Genomic DNA, 13,079 nt, shown 5'->3' with positions numbered 1-13,079 from the left:
ATTTTGGAATGAAATTGTTACTAAGTAACATGTTCGCCGCGAAACAGAAGTCTTGTTGAACTCACCTCAGGGTGAAGGAGTGAAGGGAAGTAGAGTGATCAGGCCACAATGGACCTGACAGCAGTCTCACACCCCCTGATTACAGCAGAGAGCAGATCTATAGGGCTGGATAGATAGATGTTCATGGGTGGACTGATCTGTAGAGAGTAGATCTATACTGGGGCGGGAGGGGGCAGAGGGGAGGAGATGGAGAGGGGGAGGAGAGGAGAGGGAGTGGGAGAGGAGAGGGAGAGGGGGGAGGAGATGGAGAGGAGAGGGAGAGGGGGGAGGTGAGGGAGAGGGGGGAGGACAGGGAGTGGGGGGAGGAGAGGGAGAGGGGGGAGGAGAGGGAGAGGGGGAGGAGATGGAGAGGAGAGGGAGAGGGGGAGGAGAGGTAGTGGGGGGAGGAGAGGGAGAGGTGGAGGAGATGGAGAGGGGGTTAGAGGGAGAGGGGGAGGAGAGGGAGAGGAGGTTAGAGGGAGTGGGGGGAGGAGAGGGAGAGGGGGGAGGTGAGGGAGGAGAAGGAGAGGGGGAGAAGAGGGAGAGGGGGAGATGAGGGAGAGGAGAAGGGAGTGGGGGGAGGAGAGGGAGTGGGAGTGGGGGAGGAGAGGGAGTGGGAGTGGGGGAGGAGAGGGAGTGGGGGGAGGAGAGGGAGAGGGAGTGGGGGTTAGAGGGAGAGGAGGAGAGACGGGAGAGGGGATTAGAGGGCGTGGGGGAGGAGAGGGAGAGGAGGGAAAGTGAGAGAAAAGGATGGAGAGGAAAAAGAGGGGGAGTAGGTTGAGAAGGGAGGAGTGGACAGATGGAGGAGACGGGGGCAGAAAAAAAGGTAGATAGGATCTGTGTCAGCTATAACACCCCTTCTCTCTTCTTCTCTCTCCTTCTCCCTCCTTCTCCCTCCTTTTCCCTCCTCCTCTCTCCTTCTCCCTCCTTCTCCTCCTTCTCCCTCCTTCTCTCTCCTCCTCTCTCCTTCCACATTGATTCATGAGATTGAGGTGGCCTGACACCAGCTAGAACTGAACGCTTCCAATATTTTGACAGCGAGAAGTCGCTATCGAGACTCTGATCACTCTAGACGGCTGACTGTGTGTGTGTGTGTGGCTGTGTGTGTGGCTGTGTGTGTATGTCTACTTTGTGTGCATGTGTCTAATGTCTAATGCCCATCTAACTGCACAGTAAACAGCTAGGTCAGCAGCAGTCCCCCTGTACTACTAGTCTGGTTAAAAATGCACTTACTATGACTGAGATATGTGGTTGTCCCACCTAGCTATCTTAAGATGAATGCACTAACTGTAAGTCGCTCTGGATAAGAGCGTCTGCTAAATGACTAAAATGTCAAATGTAAATGTAAATGTTATTAATACAAGCTAGTTCTCTGATGAATCCTAAGGTTACAAACATAACCTCAAAAAAAGGTTGACATACACAAAACACACACACATACACACGCACACCGTACACACACCACACACCTACACTTCAGCCAGCTGGAAAGGCTAGCCCTGAGGAGCCCAGGCTGTGTTACTGTAGCTAAGCTAAGCTAGCCCTGAGGAGCCCAGGCTGTGTTACTGTAGCTAAGCTAAGTTAGCCCTGAGGAACCCAGGCTGTGTTACAGTAGTTAAGCTAAGCTAGCCCTGAGGAGAGCAGCACAGGCAGTGTTACTGTAGCTAAGCTAAGCTAGCCCTGAGGAGAGCAGCACAGGCAGTGTTACTGTAGCTAAGCTAAGCTGGCCCTGAGGAGAGCAGCACAGGCAGTGTTACTGTAGCTAAGCTAAGCTAGCCCTGAGGAGCCCAGGCTGTATTATAGTAGCTAAGCTAAGCTAGCCTTGAGGAACCCAGGCTGTGTTACAGTAGCTAAGCTAAGCTAGCCCTGAGGAACCCAGGCTGTGTTACAGTAGCTAAGCTAAGCTAGCCCTGAGGAACCCAGGCTGTGTTACAGTAGCTAAGCTAAGCTAGCCCTGAGGAACCCAGGCTGTGTTACAGTAGCTAAGCTAAGCTAGCCCTGAGGAACCCAGGCTGTGTTACAGTAGCTAAGCTAAGCTAGCCCTGAGGAACCCAGACTGTGTTACAGTAGCTAAGCTAAGCTAGCCCTGAGGAACCCAGGCTGTGTTACAGTAGCTAAGCTAAGCTAGCCCTGAGGAACCCAGACAGTGTTACATGTCAATGGGCGGATTCAATTATGTTGCGTCGCGGGGCACCAGTCTATGAGGGAGGAGCACCCTTCTCAAATCGAACACTAATCTGCGCTGCTCGGTCATGTTGTCAACAAGGCAGCATGGTGCATCGTTCAGAAACATACAACATATCTTTTCCACAAAATATATGTTTGAATTTTCAACCTAGTTTTCATTGGGAACGCAAATAAAGCATTTTTGATCAAAAGCAATCAATTTAGCACTCCACTTGCTTAATTACGTCACCTTTTCTTTTTTTTTGCCGACTTCGCCATGGGCTTTCAACGGAGCACCTGGCTCACACCCTGGAGTCAATCAACTTTCCCCCAAAACACGCCTACCCGGATTAATCGAATCCCCTCATTGTAGATACCTCAGTCAGCAGTCTCTTCCCAACAGCCCCTCTACAGGACAACCATCCTCCCAACCTTCTGCACACACGCACGTACGCACAGAGGAGGTCTCTACTGTTTCTACTGTATTTTAGACAATGCTACCCCAACATTGCTCAATCTAATATTTATATATTTCTTAATTCCATTCTTTTACTTTTAGATTTCAAAATCAAATCAAATTATATTTGTCACATGCGCTGAATACAACAGGTGTAGACCTTACAGTGAAATGCTTACTTACAAGCCCTTAACCGACAACACAGTTTTAAGAAAGAATACCTACAACAACAAAAAATCACAAAAAAATACAATACAAAATACTACTAAATAAAAGTAACAAATAATTAAAGAGCAGCAGTAAAATAACAGTAGTGAGGCTATATACAGGGGGTACCGGTACCGAGTCAATGTGAGGGGGCACCGGTTAGTCGAGGTAATGGAGGTAATATGTACATGTAGGTAGAGTTATTAAAGTGACTATGCATAGATAATAAACAGAGAGTAGCAGCAGCGTAAAAGAGGGCTGGGTAGCCATTTGATTAGATGTTCAGGAGTCTTATGACTTGGGGGTAGAAGCTGTTTAGAAGCCTCTTGGACCTAGACTTGGTGCTCAGGTACTGCTTGCCGTGCGGTAGCAGAGAGAACAGTCTATGACAGTGATGTACTGGGCCGTACGCACTTCCCTCTGTAGTGCCTTGCGGTCGGAGGCCGAGCAGTTGCCATACCAGGCGGTGATGCAACCAGTCAGGATGCTCTCGATGGTGCAGCTGTAACACCTTTGTGTGTATTGTTGTGAATTGTTAGATACTACTGCACTGTTGGAGCTAGGAACACAAGCATTTCGCTACACCCGCAATAACATCTGCTAAATATGTGTATGTGACCAATGATATTTGATTTGATTTGATTCCACAACCCCAGAGGACCAGAGAGAGCAGAGGTCGGAACAGAAACCCTCTACCCACCCACGCCAGGGCAGTTGATATCAGCAGAGGGTTGATGGAGTAAGGACAGTCAGCTGCAGGAACACACAGTCACTAAAGGCTGATATAGATCACTGGCCACCATTAATCTATCATTATCCAGTACACGGCTATAACACCTCTATAATGCTGCTGTAACACCTCCATAATGCATCTATAATGCAGCTGTAACATCCATAATGCATCTATAATGCCGCTGTAACACATCTATAATGCAGCTGTAACACATCCATAATGCAGCTGTAACATCCATAATGCATCTATAATGCAGCTGTAACATCCATAATGCATCTATAATGCAGCTGTAACACATCCATAATGCATCTATAATGCAGCTGTAACACATCCATAATGCATCTATAATGCAGCTGTAACACATCCATAATGCAGCTGTAACACATCTATATCACATCTATAATGCAGCTGTAACACATCTATAATGCATCTATAATGCCGCTGTAACACATCTATAATGCAGCTGTAACACATCCATAATGCATCTATAATGCAGCTGTAACACATCTATAATGCAGCTGTAACACATCCATAATGCAGCTGTAACACACCCATAATGCATCTATAATGCAGCTGTAACACATCCATAATGCAGCTGTAACACATCCATAATGCATCTATAATGCAGCTGTAACACATCCATAATGCAGCTGTAACACATCCATAATGCATCTATAATGCAGCTGTAACACATCTATAATGCAGCTGTAACACATCTATATCACATCTATAATGCAGCTGTAACACATCTATATCACATCTATAATGCAGCTGTAACACATCTATAATGCATCTATAATGCCGCTGTAACACATCTATAATGCCGCTGTAACACATCTATAATGCAGCTGTAACACATCCATAATGCAGCTGTAACACATCTATAATGCAGCTGTAACACATCCATAATGCATCTATAATGCAGCTGTAACACATCTATAATGCCGCTGTAACACATCCATAATGCAGCTGTAACACATCTATAATGCAGCTGTAACACATCCATAATGCATCTATAATGCAGCTGTAACACATCCATAATGCAGCTGTAACACATCCATAATGCAGCTGTAACACATCTATAATGCATCTATAATGTCGCTGTAACACATCTATAATGCAGCTGTAACACATCTATAATGCATCTATAATGTCGCTGTAACACATCTATAATGCAGCTGTAACACATCCATAATGCATCTATAATGCAGCTGTAACACATCTATAATGCAGCTGTAACACATCTATAATGCATCTATAATGCCGCTGTAACACATCTATAATGCAGCTGTAACACATCCATAATGCATCTATAATGCAGCTGTAACACATCCATAATGCAGCTGTAACACATCCATAATGCATCTATAATGCAGCTGTAACACATCTATAATGCAGCTGTAACACATCTATAATGCATCTATAATGCAGCTGTAACACATCTATAACACATCTATAATGCAGCTGTAACACATCCATAATGCATCTATAATGCCGGCGTAACACATCTATAACACATCTATAATGCAGCTGTAACACATCCATAATGCATCTATAATGCAGCTGTAACACATCTATAATGCAGCTGCAACACATCTATAATGCAGCTGTAACACATCTATAATGTAGCTGCAACACATCTATAATGCAGCTGTAACACATCTATAATGCAGCTGTAACACATCTATAATGCAGCTGTAACACATCCATAATGCAGCTGTAACACGGCTATAATGCATCTATAATGCAGCTGTAACACATCCATAATGCAGCTGTAACACGGCTATAATGCATCTATAATGCCGCTGTAACACATCTATAATGCCGCTGTAACACATCTATAATGCCGCTGTAACACATCTATAATGTAGCTGTAACACATCCATAATGCAGCTGTAACACATCTATATCACATCTATAATGCAGCTGTAACACATCTATAATGCCGCTGTAACACATCTACAATGCAGCTGTAACACATCCATAATGCATCTATAATGCAGCTGTAACACATCTATAATGCAGCTGTAACACATCCATAATGCATCTATAATGCAGCTGTAACACATCCATAATGCAGCTGTAACACATCCATAATGCATCTATAATGCAGCTGTAACACATCTATAATACAGCTGTAACACATCCATAATGCAGCTGTAACACATCCATAATGCATCTATAATGCAGCTGTAACACATCTATAAAACATCTATAATGCAGCTGTAACACATCTATAATGCATCTATAATGCAGCTGTAACACATCTATAATGCATCTATAATGCAGCTGTAACACATCTATAATGCATCTATAATGCAGCTGTAACACATCTATAATGCAGCTGTAACACATCTATAATGCAGCTGTAACACATCTATAATGCAGCTGCAACACATCTATAATGTAGCTGCAACACATCTATAATGTAGCTGTAACACGGCTATAACTAATGAAAAATAACTCACCAGGCATACAGGCTTGAGCTTAACATACAGGCAAAGGGACAACAACAACAACAAATGTTTTTCCTGATAAGGTCACTAGTACATTGTCTTTCGATGTGCAGCGCGGCAGTACCGGTATTTGTTTACTATGAGGAGTGGTCACATATTTACATGTCGTATATCCTAAAAAAAGAAAACATTCCAGATACCAGGGTTTCAGTAGCTGGCCGTCCGAACACACCCGGTCACATATTTATCACTTCACAAGGAGACTGAAACCAGAACTGGTTTAAAGCTATATACAGCAGAGGTGCCTCAGCCACACAGCACAGCAGTGGTCTTAGGTTTCAGACAGACATGGTTTAACAGACATGGTGGGACTCAGTGTGAGTGGAGCTGGAAGCAGGGCTGGGAGCAGGGGGCTGGGAGCAGGGGGCTGGGAGCAGGGGGCTGGGAGCAGGGTTGGGAGAAGGGGACTGGGAGCAGGGGGCTGGGAGCAGGGGGCTGGGAGCAGGGTTGGGAGCAGGGGGCTGGGAGCAGGGGGCTGGGAGCAGGACTACGTCCCAAATCGCACCCTATTCTCTACATACTGTAGTGCACTACTTTGACCAGAGCCCTAGCCAAAAGTAGTGCACTACATAGGGAATAGGGTGCCATTTGAGACGTAGCCTATTTTTTGTGCATTTCCTAAGATCCCTAGCAGTTTCGGCCTGCTGGCTGGCTGTCAGCTGGTTGGCTGTCAGCTGGCTGGCTGGCTACTGGCTGGCTGTCTGCTGGTTGGCTGGCTACTGGCTGGCTGGCTACTGGCTGGCTGGCTACTGTAGATACCCCGGGGTCTGACACACACACACACACACACACACACACACACACACAGCGAGCCTGCGAGGGTCTGCATCAGTGAGATGGAGAGGGCAAAAGGAGATGAAGAATTAATGTTTCAAATAGTAAAAATAATAAGTTATTGTAACAATCAAACAGTAGGCCTTTGAAACATGATCACACCAGGCATAATGACCCCCTCAGTGTCCCATTATAGGCAATAGGACATTTGCTTCATAGCAATTCCCTTTTATACCGATACAATAAAAAGGCCTATCATGTAGGGTCCCACCACTAGTACCTTATCAACTACAATAAGGAGGCCTCGAAACAATAGGATACAGAAACATCAATGGAAAGTATTTTTTCCCATGACTCAGTTGTGGTGTGTCTGGGGTCCGTGTGTGGTGACAGTGGCTCCTACTGTATGTAAACCCTGGGAACTGGGACTACGACTGTGTCATGACAATGTGGTTACGGTTGTGGTTCATCACTAACTGTGCTCCACTCCTCCTCTCCTCCTATGGAACCCCCCCTCTACACTTGAGAAATGGGTCAGGACCTAATTTTCTTAACAAAAGCACCAAACAATGCCCTGAGTGAGCCACATAATGGAAAAAAATAAAGAAAGAAATGTAGACGCCACAAAAGGAGCATGCTTTTCCCCCCATACTGCTCTGTGGGGGGGAGAAGAGAGGTCCTACTGACAACATAAGTCAGATTTCTCTATTATGCCAATTGCTGTTTTTACAAAAACATGCCAACATTGTCTCTACTAATCAGTCCGTTAGGAGTCTGCTCTTCACAGCATTACCATCACTACCCAGCCAGCAGCCTGTACACACAGCTCAATAACAACATGAGACTTGCCCTGTGTGTGTGTGTGTGTGTGTGTGTGTGTGTTTTCATGCTTCTTATCCATCTTACATTCCACAGCGTATCAACACCCTGACCAGGCTGGATTCCGATCATATCCCTGTCTCCTATCCCACAGTACAGTACCTCCGCCCATTCTGAACACACACACACACACACACACCTTACTGCATTACACCCATTAGTGATGACGTGCTGTACAAACAACAGGATTTGTGCAGCATCTCTAAACACACAGACAGCTCCATCCTGTCTGTGTTCTTTCTGACATCACAAACACAACGTTCTGTTTCCTTAACAAGCATTATGATAACAAAACACACACAATTCCATGTCCTGCACAAACACATCACAAGTACCCAGAACGTTTTCCCCCATTGTGACAACAAAAACAACATTCCATATCCCAGCTGTCAGAGATTTGAGCATCGCATGCAAAGGCCTATAGGCTTAGGTGTCCACTGTATGATATTCATATTTTAATATATATATACGTTAAAAAAATTATATCCGAATATGTTGTATAAAGATAACCATTATATTGCTAGATTATAGGAGTAACTCTGGTAGGCCTGAAACAGTCTTCCTCACCTCAAGTTCAACTGTTGGAGTCAGTTGGAGCCCCAGGGTGCACTGCCTTCATATCATAGGCCTGCAGTAGCTAAAGCTTAATAATAGCCACTAAACGTTTCTAAACTTTATTAGGGTCAAATCAAAAGTAAGTCAAGCCATTGTTTTATAGGGAAAATATGAGCAGAAGAGCAAATGTAAACCAGAGAAAACCCCCCCAAAAAAAACACACTACCCTCCCCTGTGTCCCCCCCCCAAAAAGAACACACTACCCTCCCCTGTGTCCCGCCCAAAAACACACTACCCTCCCCTGTGTCCCGCCCAAAAAACACACTACCCTCCACTGTGTCCCGCCCAAAAACACACTACCCTCCACTGTGTCCCGCCCAAAAACACACTACCCTCCCCTGTGTCCCGCCCAAAAAAACACACTACCCTCCCTTGTGTCCCGCCCAAAAAACACACTACCCTCCCCTGTGCCCCGCCCAAAAAACACACTACCCTCCCCTGTGCCCCGCCCAAAAACACACTACCCTCCCCTGTGTCCCGCCCAAAAACACACTACCCTCCCCTGTGCCCCGCCCAAAAAACACACTACCCTCCACTGTGTCCCGCCCAAAAACACACTACCCTCCCCTGTGTCCCGCCCAAAAAAAACACACTACCCTCCCCTGTGTCCCGCCCAAAAACACACTACCCTCCCCTGTGTCCCGCCCAAAAACACACTACCCTCCCCTGTGTCCCGCCCAAATAACACACTACCCTCCCCTGTGCCCCGCCCAAAAAACACACAACCAAAGCTAAATTCTATTTTGGACCATCCCTCCCCCAGTAAATTTCGATCTGTCCCTAAAGAACATGGTAACACCACAAAAACAGAATTCCATGTTCTCCACGTACAATACATTGTGACAACATAAATACAGAGTTCTGTGCATTGTCATCAAAGACACAGCCCCTACACTGTGAGAAGACAGAAACATGCCAGTGTGCTGTAGTCCAGGGCAAGGGGTGGTTCTGTTCTGTAACCATCTACAGATCTGATGTTTCAGTGCCCTGAACAGTCAGCTTACTGTCTGAAATGACCCTGACCTCCTGTCACAACGTTTACATATAGCAGTTTCTAAAATAACTACATTAAATTATAGCCATTTATTTCAGTTGAAATACAGTGAGGGAAAAAAAGTATTTGATCCCATGCTGATTTTGTACGTTTGCTCACTGACAAAGAAATGACCAGTCTATCATTTTAATGGTAGGTTTATTTGAACAGTGAGAGACAGAAGAACAACAAACAAATCCAGAAAAACGCATGTCAAAAATGTTATAAATTGATTTGCATTTTAATGAGGGAAATAAGTATTTGACCCCCTCTCAATCAGAAAGATTTCTGGCTCCCAGGTGTCTTTTATACAGGTAACGAGCTGAGATTAGGAGCACACTCTGCTCCTAATCTCAGCTTGTTACCTGTATAAAAGACACCTGTCCACAGAAGCAATCAAACAATCAGATTCCAAACTCTCCACCATGGCCAAGACCAAAGAGCTCTCCAAGGATGTCAGGGACAAGATTGTAGACCGACACAAGGCTGGAATGGGCTACAAGACCATCGCCAAGCAGCTTGGTGAGAAGGTGACAACAGTTGGTGCGATTATTTCGCAAATGGAAGAAACACAAAAGAACTATCAATCTCCCTCGGCCTGGGGCTCCATGCAAGATCTCATCTCGTGGAGTTGCAATGATCATGAGAACGGTGAGGAATCAGCCCAGAACTACACGGGAGGATCTTGTCAATGATCTCAAGGCAGCTGGGACCATAGTCACCAAGAAAACAATTGGTAACACACTATGCCGTGAAGGACTGAAATCCTGCAGCGCCCACAAGGTCCCTCGGCTCAAGAAAGCACATATACAGGGCCGTCTGAAGTTTGCCAATGAACATCTGAATGATTCAGAGGAGAACTGGGTGAAAGTGTTGTGGTCAGATGAGACCAAAATGGAGCTCTTTGGCATCAACTCAACTCTCCGTGTTTGGAGGAGGAGGAATGCTGCCTATGACCCCAAGAACACCATCCCCACCGTCAAACATGGAGGTGGAAACATTATGCTTTGGGGGGGGGTTCTGCTAAGGGGACAGGACAACTTCACCGCATCAAAAGGATGATGGACGGGGCCATGTACCGTCAAATCTTGGGTGAGAACCTCCTTCCCTCAGCCAGGGCATTGGAAATGGGTCGAGGATGGGTATTCCAGCATGACAATGACCCAAAACACACGGCCAAGGCAACAAAGGAGTGGCTCAAGAAGATGCACATTAAGTGGCCTAGCCAGTCTCCAGACCTTATTCCCATAGAAAATCTGTGGAGGGAGCTGAAGGTTCGAGTTGCCAAACGTCAGCCTCGAAACCTTAATGACTTGGAGAAGATCTGCAAAGAGGAGTGGGACAAAATCCCTCCTGAGATGTGTGCAAACCTGGTGGCCAACTACAAGAAACGTCTGACCTCTGTGATTGCCAACAAGGGTTTTGCCACCAAGTACTAAGTCATGTTTTGCAGAGGGGTCAAACATTTATTTCCCTCATTAAAATGCAAATCAATTTATAAAATTTTTGACATGCGTTGTTCTGTATTTTTTTGTTGTTATTCTGTCTCTCACTGTTCAAATAAATCTACCATTAAAATTAGACTGATCATGTCTTTGTCAGTGGGCAAACGTACAAAATCAGCAGGGGATCAAATACTTTTTTCCCTCACTGTAAACATAACTGAGTTCCTGCATAAAATATACTGCTTCAAATAAAGGCTTACCAAAGGAATGTGCAAAACATGATTTATATACTAATTATTACATAATGATGACTTTTAGGTTTGAAAAACACATTTTCAATTTTTTAAAGGAGTATCTTTTAATGTTATGACACAAGTTGTAATAAGAGTCATCATCGACTCCAAAACAAGAGCCGCCCAGTTTTCATCTAAAGTGTTACCTCTCCTAGTTTTCAATATCAGTAGCGTTGCTGTGACCTTGACAAGCTACTGCCCACTCCAGTGAGCGAGAGAGACTACACAGAGACAGTCAGGAATTGAACGTCTGTATGTACACAATATATACAAAGTATGTGGACACCATTTGAAATTAGTGGATTCGGCTATTTCAGCCACACCCGTTGCTGACAGGTGTATAAAATCAAGCGCACAGCCATGCAATCTCCATAGACAAACATTGGCAGTACAACGGCCTTACTAAAGATCTCAGGACACACTACACAGGACTGGAGACAGAGATGACACACTACACAGGACTGGAGACAGAGAGGACACACTACACAGGACTGGAGACAGAGAGGACACACTACACAGGACTGGAGACAGAGAGGACACTACACAGGACTGGGGACAGAGAGGACACTACACAGGACTGGAGACAGAGAGGACACACTACACAGGACTGGAGACAGAGAGGACACTACACAGGACTGGGGACAGAGAGGACACTACACAGGACTGGAGACAGAGATAACACACTACACAGGACTGGAGACAGAGAGGACACTACACAGGACTGGACACAGAGAGGACACACTACACAGGACTGGAGACAGAGAGGACACACTACACAGGACTGGAGACAGAGAGGACACACTAGCCAGCCACCACATAGATATTATGTGATGGGTACTGTACTGTATGGTAACAGTGCTGTAAATAGACAGTGTGGTTGGTGCCTGGTCTTGTTGTCAAAGACAGACAGAGCTGACCCTCAAACCCTCTCACCACCGGCCAGGTCAGGCAGTCAGCTAGCCACACCAGACATCTGTTGTGGAGGCTGGAACCTGGAGATCTGAGGGAGATCTGAGGGAGAGGAGATGATTGCAGTCTGATCCCCAAGTCTCCCTCTCTCTCCCCCTCGCCCCCCCTCCTCTCACTCTCTCTCCCCGATCCCTCCCCCTTTCACTGAGAGGGCAGCAGATGATTAACGATGTTATCAAGTCAACGATGCACACTTCACTTCCTGTTAAACTATCAAAGGCTGCCCATTACCCCACTTTTCTTTCAATTTTTCACCCTCCTTCCTTCTCACTCTTTTTCCCATCTCTCCCTTTTCGTCTCTGTCTCCTCTCCCTCTCCCCTCTCCACATTTGCAGCTGACTGTTGAACTAACCAAACCAGCTGACTGTTGAACAAACCAAACCAGCTGAGTGTTGAACTAACCAAACCAGCTGACTGTTGAACAAACCAAACCAGCTGAGTGTTGAACTAACCAAACCAGCTGAGTGTTGAACTAACCAAACGTTACAGTAATGTTGCACAAAGCAGTGTCTGCGCTCCTAATGACACCCCATTCCCTTCACAGTGCAATTTTTTGGACCAGTGTTTCCCAAACTGTGGGTGGCTCTCTGTTCAGTTCAGCTGTAATTACATGGCATTGATTTCTGTGTTCAACCCCCCATCATCATCACCAGGAACAGGAACGGTAAACAGGAACAGGGGTCTATTTTAGTGCATGTAGCCCGGTGCTCCCCTCCCTGACAGGGGATAGAGGCTGTAGGCCTGCCGGTGCTCCCCTCCCTGACAGGGGATAGAGGCTGTAGGCCTGCCGGTGCTCCCCTCCCTGACAGGGGATAGAGGCTGTAGGCCTGCCGGTGCTCCCCTCCCTGACAGGGGATAGAGGCTGTAGGCCTCATGGTAATGACTGGAGCGGAATAGGTGGAATAGTATCAAATACATCAAACGCATGGTTTCTATGTGTTTGATGCCCTTCC

General features: G+C 45.9%; 1 protein-coding gene across 4 annotated transcripts in view; it reads right to left on the bottom strand.

Annotated features, from left to right (window-relative positions):
- The window catches only part of LOC121530716 (tight junction protein ZO-2), a 154,994-nt gene that overhangs the window by 87,494 nt on the left and 54,421 nt on the right, over positions 1–13,079 (bottom strand). Inside the window, exon 1 of one of the 4 annotated variants that reach the window (XM_041835899.2) lies at positions 66–198. The exons of the other annotated variants lie outside the window; for them this stretch is intronic. The gene's annotated coding sequence lies outside the window, so the exon portion shown is untranslated. Of the gene's footprint in view, positions 1–65; positions 199–13,079 lie in introns of those variants that run through there. 4 annotated transcript variants of the gene reach the window in all.

Source organism: Coregonus clupeaformis, chromosome 18, assembly GCF_020615455.1.
Source record: "Coregonus clupeaformis isolate EN_2021a chromosome 18, ASM2061545v1, whole genome shotgun sequence".
Taxonomy (NCBI): domain Eukaryota; kingdom Metazoa; phylum Chordata; class Actinopteri; order Salmoniformes; family Salmonidae; genus Coregonus; species Coregonus clupeaformis.
This window is presented reverse-complemented; position numbering and strand designations above follow the sequence as displayed.